Source organism: Oryza sativa, chromosome 3, assembly GCF_034140825.1.
Source record: "Oryza sativa Japonica Group chromosome 3, ASM3414082v1".
Taxonomy (NCBI): domain Eukaryota; kingdom Viridiplantae; phylum Streptophyta; class Magnoliopsida; order Poales; family Poaceae; genus Oryza; species Oryza sativa.
In genome coordinates, this window is record NC_089037.1 from 19,559,270 (window position 1) to 19,567,982 (window position 8,713).

Consider the following 8,713-nt stretch of genomic DNA (forward strand, 5'->3'; position numbering starts at 1 on the left):
AAGGAATAAGTTCACACCACTCGATGACATTCGAAAATAAATGCACAGTTGAAATAAATAGAGAATTTAAATATAGGACCAACATGTTCAAAGGATTGTGTCTGAGATCTATGTGACTTGCCTTGCAATAATCGGTCTTTAATTAGTCTTCAGAACCACTTCCGACGCACTCGCGAACCTTCGCAACGACAGAAACGACAAGCTATCACACAAAACGGGGAAAAAGACTAAGAAACTCCAAATAAACAGTACATAAAAAGTAAACAAACATGTAGATCATGATTTTAGATGAATTTATAAACTTTAACGGCCTCATATGAATTAGTTATGAATTTTACAAGATTAAACTGATTTTAGCCTTATAAAAAAAGGAATTACGATTTAAATAAAGGATTAATGATGTCATGATGACATCACCACTGAGCATAGCACTGGACCACACCACCGCTGGCGATCTAGGGCACGTCGGTGCAAACCGAGGGCATCTACGTGAAGAGGATGGCGAGACGAACTCACCGAGGGCCGGCGCTACGGAGGACGACGACGGAAAACGGCCGGCGGCAAGGTCGAGGTGGTGGTAGTATTCGGGTCGATGGTGTCGGCGGTTCTCCAGCGGGTTTCGGCGGCAACGGAGGGGTGGACGGGGTTCTCCTCGCAGCTGCGAATCCAAAGGAGGTGGCGGCGACCGAAGGCGACGACGGGAGGTGCAGCAGGGCCTCGCCGGAGATCAAAACGCGACGGTGAACTTCGGGTTGATGGTGACGATGGAGCTCCGGTGGATTTAGGCTTCGGGGAAGTAGAGGCTGGTCTTCTCCTTCTTGCGAACCCAATGGCAGCAGCGGCGATGGATGGAGCGGCTGGAGCGGCTGGAGCGGCTAGCGGCGACGGAGAGAGAAGGCGCTCGCGGGAGAGGCGGCTAGGGCACGGGAGCTCGTGCTAGGGGTTGGAAAGAAAAGAGGAGGTCTTGGGGTTCTATTTATAGCCACGGGAGGGAGAGATCGGGCTTGGAACACAAGGAATTGCGCCAGGAAAACCTAGGGTTTGCAGGAGAGATAAACTCGAAAACGAATCCAGATTCGCATCGAATTGAAAGGGATAAAGTCGGATTTTTGGGAGAAAAGATAGAGGAGGATAATGGGAATATTTTCCCTCAACTAATTTTCGCAATACAGGAGAGAGGAGGCCGGATTTGGAGGCGAAAAACCGGGAGGGCCTGATCCGAAAGAAAAAAATCGGGAGCCATCCGATGTGGGAGAAAAAAATCACAGGTCCCAAAACTACTACAGGCATGCACAGAAATATTATTTGTACTCACTGCATACACAGAACATGCAGCCATGCATGTGTCCACTATTTTAAATAAACTTTAAACTACTTTTTCTCTCAAATTACTTATCTAATTAACGATCCGATTGCACCACTAAATTCGTTGCAATTAAATCTTTAAAACAAGACCACACATGAATATAATCGATGAAATGCATTCACAGAACATGCAGCCATGCATGTGTCAAGTTTTTTAAATAAACTTTAAACTACATTTTCTCTCAAATTACTTATCCAATTCACGATCCGATTGCACTACTAAATTCGTTGCAATTAAATCTTTAAAACAAGACCACACATGAATATAATCCGATGAAAAAAAATTTTAGCTTATTATTGAATTATTACTTTTCCAATTAAATTAATCACTGAAATGATATTTAAATTGTTAAAAATACTTCCAATGCTCTAATAATTTCAAGAAAAATCATGAAATTACATGAACACTATAAGTATTTAACAAAATTATAAGCAGACCATTTAATGATTAACTAAATATGTGAATAATAACTGAAATGTTCTTTGTATTATCAAAATTAGTAATTGAGCTCAGAAAAATCCGAGAAAATTCCAGAGAGTATAATTAATCATGGAGAATTTAATAAAAATTAAATCCAACCATGCCTTATATTGAGGAAATTTTATTTCCCACATTTAACTTCACTTGTAAATTAATGAACATTTAATATAAATTCTAATAATTATTTATTAAATAATTTATAAATCCTGAAACGAAAATCAAGATGTGACAACACGTTTCCGTGCGTCGACATGCCACCATGACATAACAGAAAGAGTCCGTGACAGGACCCTTCACATAACCCCCTCTAACTAATTGAACCACACCTCAGGTTTCGCCCCGTCCCCAGCAGGCAACGGGTAGCCCCCTCCCCCCTCGTGCCACGGTGAATTCGGCAGCCGATCAACCGAAAACCCCGACCGACCCAACTCCATCACACCCACCCTAGCCTGGGTACGTCGGCTAGAGGAAAGCTATACTACAAGCCTAGCCGTTGCCCACGCTGGCTTGTGGTAAGTACGATAAGTTCTTCCAGGGTTTCCCGCGAACCGGTCTTTAATTGCCATGGCACGACTAGCAAAAGTATGCACCCACAGCCCACCATTTAGTGTATTTTAATTAACTAGCACCATTGCGGTGGCACCAATCCAAAGCTATGCTAATAACCAATGTCTAGGCTTTAATGTGTTTTCCCCTTTTGTGTACTAGTTGAACTAAGCAGGGCTCAGCAATTCTAATCCAACATCTAGGCATGTTACATCCCAAGTTAACAAAGCAAAATGGCATACAAATAATAAGGCTGAGAACAGTAGGTAAAAAGCCCATACCGTGACATTGTAAAACAATGCAGTATTTAGAGCAAAGTAGAGCATTTGCAATATGGGAGCAATATGGTCAATTAACAAGAATGACTTGCCCTACTCTCGCACTGATGAGATCTCTGCAACGACTTCGACGCACCACAGAGTGACGAAACAACCGAAAACTACGCGACAAACAAACACCCAAGCAAAACATGCTATAAGTCTACTGAAACATGAAGCAAAACCATTTTCAATGGATTCTAGGGATTTTTATAAATTTACTGAGACTTGAATTGACTTAAACGGAGCTCGGATGAATTAGTTATGATTTTTAGAAGATTATCTCTGTTTTTACTATAAAAAAGAAAAAGCCTTAATTATTTATTGCGCAATATATCCCAGGTGATGACGTCATCAAGGGGGGACTGGCATGCGGGCCCCACATGTCAGCGGCTCAAGGGACAGTCGGTCCACCGTGGACCAGGACCATGTGGGTGGTCCACCACCGGTCCACGGGACCAACAGCCCGGATCGGCCCCAAGGCCTATCGGACGACTCGGTTTCAAGACGGCCGGCCGGCTATGGCGTGGGCGGCGGCGCGCGCGGCCTCCGATGGCGGCGACCAGCAGCGGCAGACGGCGCATAGGACGGCGGCGTCGGCCGAGGGTGATGGCAAGCGTGCGGAAAGCGGTGGCGCATACGGGAGAGAGGGAAGGAGGAAGGAGAGGGAGTTCTCACCGTGGGGCTGGCCGGCGCGGGAAGGTGCGACGGCGAATGACGGTGGCAAGCGGCGGACGGCGAGACGAGCAGGTGGACGACGTCCGAAGTGACCTAGGGAAGCAAATGAGAGGATTTAGAGGGAGAGAGGAGGTCCACGGTGAGCGGCAATGCCAGCCAAAGGGGGGGAAATGGAGGGGCTCACCGGCGTGCGAGGAAGGATGATTTCCGATGGGATTTCGACGATGGGAGGCGGCGGCCGAGGTAGCTCTCACGACAGCGATGTAGGATCGTAAAGGGCCTTTCCCACCCCCAAAAGCTAGCCATTGAGGTGAGGGGCTCCACCACTTATATCTTAGGTCCTTTGCCCTTCCACAACCAATGTGGGACTATTCAACAATCTCCCACTTCACATATTGGTGTCCCTCAGCCCTTCACCGCCCCTTCACCATTTCACCATGGTCCCTCAGGTATATGGGCCCCGCAAGCACCCACGGTCCATCAAGCCTTCACGCACTGTCCATCGGGCCAGAGATGTTAAACTAGCCAGGCTCTGATACCAATTTTAGGATCGTAAAGGGCCTTTCCCACCCCAAAAGCTAGCCATTGAGGTGAGGGGCTCCCCCACTTATATGTTAGGTCCTTTGCCCTTCCACAACCAATGGGGACTATTCAACAGGCGAAGCTAACGGCGGCGGCGGCCCTAGCGGCGGCTGGAGTTGGGCGGTAGGCGGCGGCGCTAGGGGAGATCGGCGTGGGAGCGGTGGGGGCACAGGAGAGGGCGGTGAAAAAAAGGAAAACAGTGGAGGAGAGTACGGGGGAGCTTTATAGGTGCTTGGGAGAGACGGACGTGGCCGGTGGGCGGCCAATTGCACCGGTGACGTGGGGAGGGGGAGAGAGGGGGATTCAAATCGAAACTCGCCCTTGCGGGCGCGGGTGTATGGGCGGGAACCGGGGGCGTGGGTGGTGACATGGGCACAGAGTGGGCGCGGGCGGCACGCGGCGGCGATTGGGATGGCGGTTGCCGCTGGTTGGAGGAAGGGGAAGGGGCTGCAGGCGGGCCCCATCCGTCAGCGCCCGAGAGAGAAAGGGGGAGGTAGGGTTGACTTCGGGAGGGTGCAGGAGAGATGGGCCGGCGACCCATGAGGTAGGGAGAGGGAGAAAAAGAAAGAAAAAGAAGGGAAAAAGAAAAAAAGGGGGGATTTTCCAGGGACTTATATTGCATATAATTGATTTTAATTGGTTAAAAATTATTTAAAAGGCTCTGAAAATTCCACTAAAAATCATGTTAGCATATTAGAGCATGGCTAAACTTCAGGGCGTGACACTTACTTATACTAAATAATTAAATAACATAACAAAGTATCCCGAATGCTAACTTAATAGAAGAAGTTTCTCCGAACCCGGAGCAGAGTGTACCGGCAGCTCTAGTACTCCTCCCAAATTCCTCCTAGAAAGCTACACTCGCCGAGGAAGAAGTCAGAGAGAGTGCCAAACTTCCGGGCACTCCTCCAGAGCTTCTCCTCACTCTCTACCTATTTTCTAATGTACAAAAGATACAATAGAGCCTCTTATAATTCAGCTCAAAGTTGTGTGTTTCGAAGTGTGATGGAGTCCTCCTTTTATAGCTACCATATGACGGTTATGGCCATGGTAAATGTCCTAACTACCCTTCAACCGTCATCAGGAAGTAATCAGGAGAGTACACGTGGAGCCCTCCGAGAACGTGCAAACCCTTCGTGGAGGAACTCGAGGTGCAGCTGTGGGCGGTGATCTCGGATACAGGCCAGCACATGCCCTCCGACATATCGGCTCGACCGACGACACTCCTGTTTCAAGGCCTCGTCGATACGCTTCCCGATGCCTTCAAGCAGAGTGCAGGCCCCGTTCAACCACGAGATATACCCAGCCGCTGACTCCTCGAGATTCCCGCGGGGTACTTGGAGCTCTCTACAGACTCCAGCCATCGCTGTATAACAACTCCTGAGGTACGAGTTGAACCACACCTCGCGACCTCGGAGTGCTTCCACGGCTTGGTCCTTCTTCACTTCCACCATAGTCCTCTCGAGTTCGGCCACCTCGAACTTCGTCCTCCAATATTGGATTCGACGATCTCGGTCGGCCAACGTACTCTCGAGGTCTGCTCAATACGGAAATGACTAAGTCAGGTCGTTCTCCTCTTTCGAGAACACAGCAAATTAAGTCGATCCGAACAAAAGAATAAAGGAGATGAAAACCAAAGTACCAACCTAAGGAAGTCGTCGCCACGTCCGCCTTCACAGACAGGCTTTGATCGACATCGTCCCGCGGCACGTACGGCTCAAGCGCAAGTGCCGGAACGACTACCGGCGACTCAGGCTGCCCACGCTGCTGGACATCCTCGATATCAACATCTCTACAATGACAGCAAAGTACTCGGAATCAACATGCTAAAGAAAACGAAGGAAACAACTGCATACACAAAGGCAGTTTGAACCGACGAAAGTTTTACAAGCATAATTGATTAAGGAGTACAAGGGAAATACAACCCTACTCTTCAAAAAGGGGGAGAATGGACTCCCCCAAGTCACCGACTTCTTTCATCACGCCCTTGCGCGCGTCATTGGCGGCCCCCTGATCCAGAATCCTCTAGAGGTCGAGTTCAGGGTATGCCAGCTTCACGCAAGCGAGGACGTGGCACGCCCCGGTGTAAATCCTATTTGACGTCTCCTTGCCGATCCTGGCCGCATGCTTGGAGGGGATCTCCTCCATCGCCGCAGCGAGCTCCGCGAGCGAGGACGTCAGCGAGAACTCGTTGGGGGTTGCCGGGATGGTGGTCGTGACGCCGCACTCCCCGGCGAGTTGGTGTAGGCCGGTGTAAGACACCCGCAGCAAGCCACGGATCTCTGACAGGTTGTTCTCGAGCTCCGACATCCGGTGTTCGAGCCCCTGCCGCTGCCTTTCGTTGCCGGCCACCAACTCCCTCATCTTGAGGAGGTCCTCGCGGGTCTCCGACAGATCGCGCGCCAGTTGCTGGCGCGTTGGGTTGCCGACAACGTCACCGCCCTGGCTTCCTCGATCTCGTAGCCCACGCCGCGAGCACCAGCCTAGAGGATGCGCTCCATCTCAGCTTGGAGCTCCCCCTAGGTGAGGGCATCAATGGGCGGGCCCCGAGCGGGCACAAGACCGCCAGCGGGTCCACTCGGCGTCGCCTCCCGGTCCCTAGTTGTGACCACGACATCCGTCGAGGCCGCCACAGGAGACACGCTGGAGGTCGCACCGGACCCGTCTTGCGCCGCCTTCACCCACGCCGCCCTGCGAAGGATTTCTGCAATTTCATGAAGACAGGCAAGCAAGAGTTTGCGAATAGGATGACTTCTAAAACGTCTACCTACTTCTCGCCAAGCGTCACCAGCCTTTGCCTTCGCAGAGGCGGGGGAGACGCATCCGAGGCCTGAACAAGATAGCACGATATGAGGTCAAAGTATTCTGACTACATGATTAAGAAACAAGAGAGGCTTACCGACGGAGTAGGCACTTTCCAACAGTTTCCAAGTACAGAGGAGAACTTCCTCCCTTTCTTCGGAACGTTGTTGCCATTCATCGTGGCAGCAGCAACAGCAATATCGGACGCCTCCTTGGCAACGCCCTCCTTTAACGACGCCTCCGCCTTGTGATCCGCGAGCGGCCCGATGACGTCTATCAGAGGGAGAGCTTGCGTACATGAAGGCACAATGCGATCCAAGGAAAGAAGAAGTAAAGGAGCCATCGAGTACACTCATGTTGATTGCAGCTTCGCACTCGGTCGTCCCCTTCTTGCAAAGGGGAACGGGGACGTTGCTCACCGTCGTAGGGCCGCTGACTGACGCGGCGCTCCACGGTTTTGCTGTTCAAACCTGTAGGATCGAGAACCAGAACTCGATAAGTCAGCAGGAACATGCACATAAAAAATGAAATCTGAAATACAAGAAAAATACCCCGAGAAGAAACCCGGGTCGCGTCCTCCGGCCCAGAATAGTCAAAGGCTGGGTGGGCTCGAGCCTGGAGCGGCTGGATCTGCCTACCGATGAAGTTGACAGCAACTTCATACCCCGACAACTCTCGTACTCGGAGGTCATCGATGATATCGATGAAAGACTTAAGGGAGGGAGTTAGGGCGGGTTTGGCGGTCCATTCCGGAATCTTGTCTGGTTGTTCCTCATGGACAACAAAGACTGGATCCGAATTTTCTATCTGAAGATAGAACCACATCGCTCGCCATTTTCTACGAGAAGAAGGGCACTGGAAGGGGATGTATCACGACTTCAGGCCATCCTGAAGTTAGAAACCGACACATCCAGATACCTTTTTAGGTTCCATCCAGCGCAACTCATAGTAGAAGTAAAAGAGATCAAGAAATGGCTCTACCCCAATGTAGGGCCCACAAAGATAGGAAAAAATGCTAAGAAATGCGATAGAATTGGGGTTCAGATGAAGCAAGGAAAGGCCGTAGAAATTCAAGACAAGAAGAAGAAACTCAGAAGGCGGAGGAAGAAAACCGCAAAGAATGTAATCCTCAACCGCAACCATGTGGCCTAGGACAGGTTTGGGGTCAGTACCTCCTGTTTCCCTCTGCATGGTCCCACGACCAGGGAGGGCACCGTCGTCCTGCAGCTTCTTCAGGGACGCATTGGTGGATGTGGATTTGTCGAGGTCCATCACTGCCGGAAGATCGCCGGAGAACAGGACAAGATGGGAAAGCTAGGGCTTTTCTACGGAAGCGGAGAAGACGAGGGGCGTTTGAAGGCCGGAAAGTTTTGCAGCAAACGGACTTCAAAATGGATCCCCAAAACTCCCGTAAATAAGCGCACTACCGATGGTGCGAATTCCAAGGAAAGGAGAGAGATGGCCGCCAGAAGTTTCTGGGTCCGTTACCCGCAGCAGTTTTTGGACTTCAATTTAAATTCACTCATGACCGTTGAACTTCATGCAATGTTATCGATAACTCTACGTCTCTACGGTTCTCATACCAAGATCGACCAGTTGAGAGCGATAATGATTCCGAGATCAGAAGTCGCGATCGGTCACATGAGTTCATTTAAGCAGAAGTCGGGGGCTACTTTCAGGGTTACAGAGGTATACCCTCTACCCTTGGATGTATGTTGTATATTGATACGGTATACCTGCGCGTATACGGATGTTGCGTACACGTTAAGGAAATCCATCACGTAACAGAAACAGAGTCCACGGATGGAAGGAGTCCTACTCGGACAGAACTGGGTCGTTACTGTATCGCGTGGGGTCCGATATCTCCAAGTTCTACTTGGAGATCAACTGACCCGCGGTATAAAAGGGACCCCCCGGGAGGGCCTAAGGCATCGAATCTCAC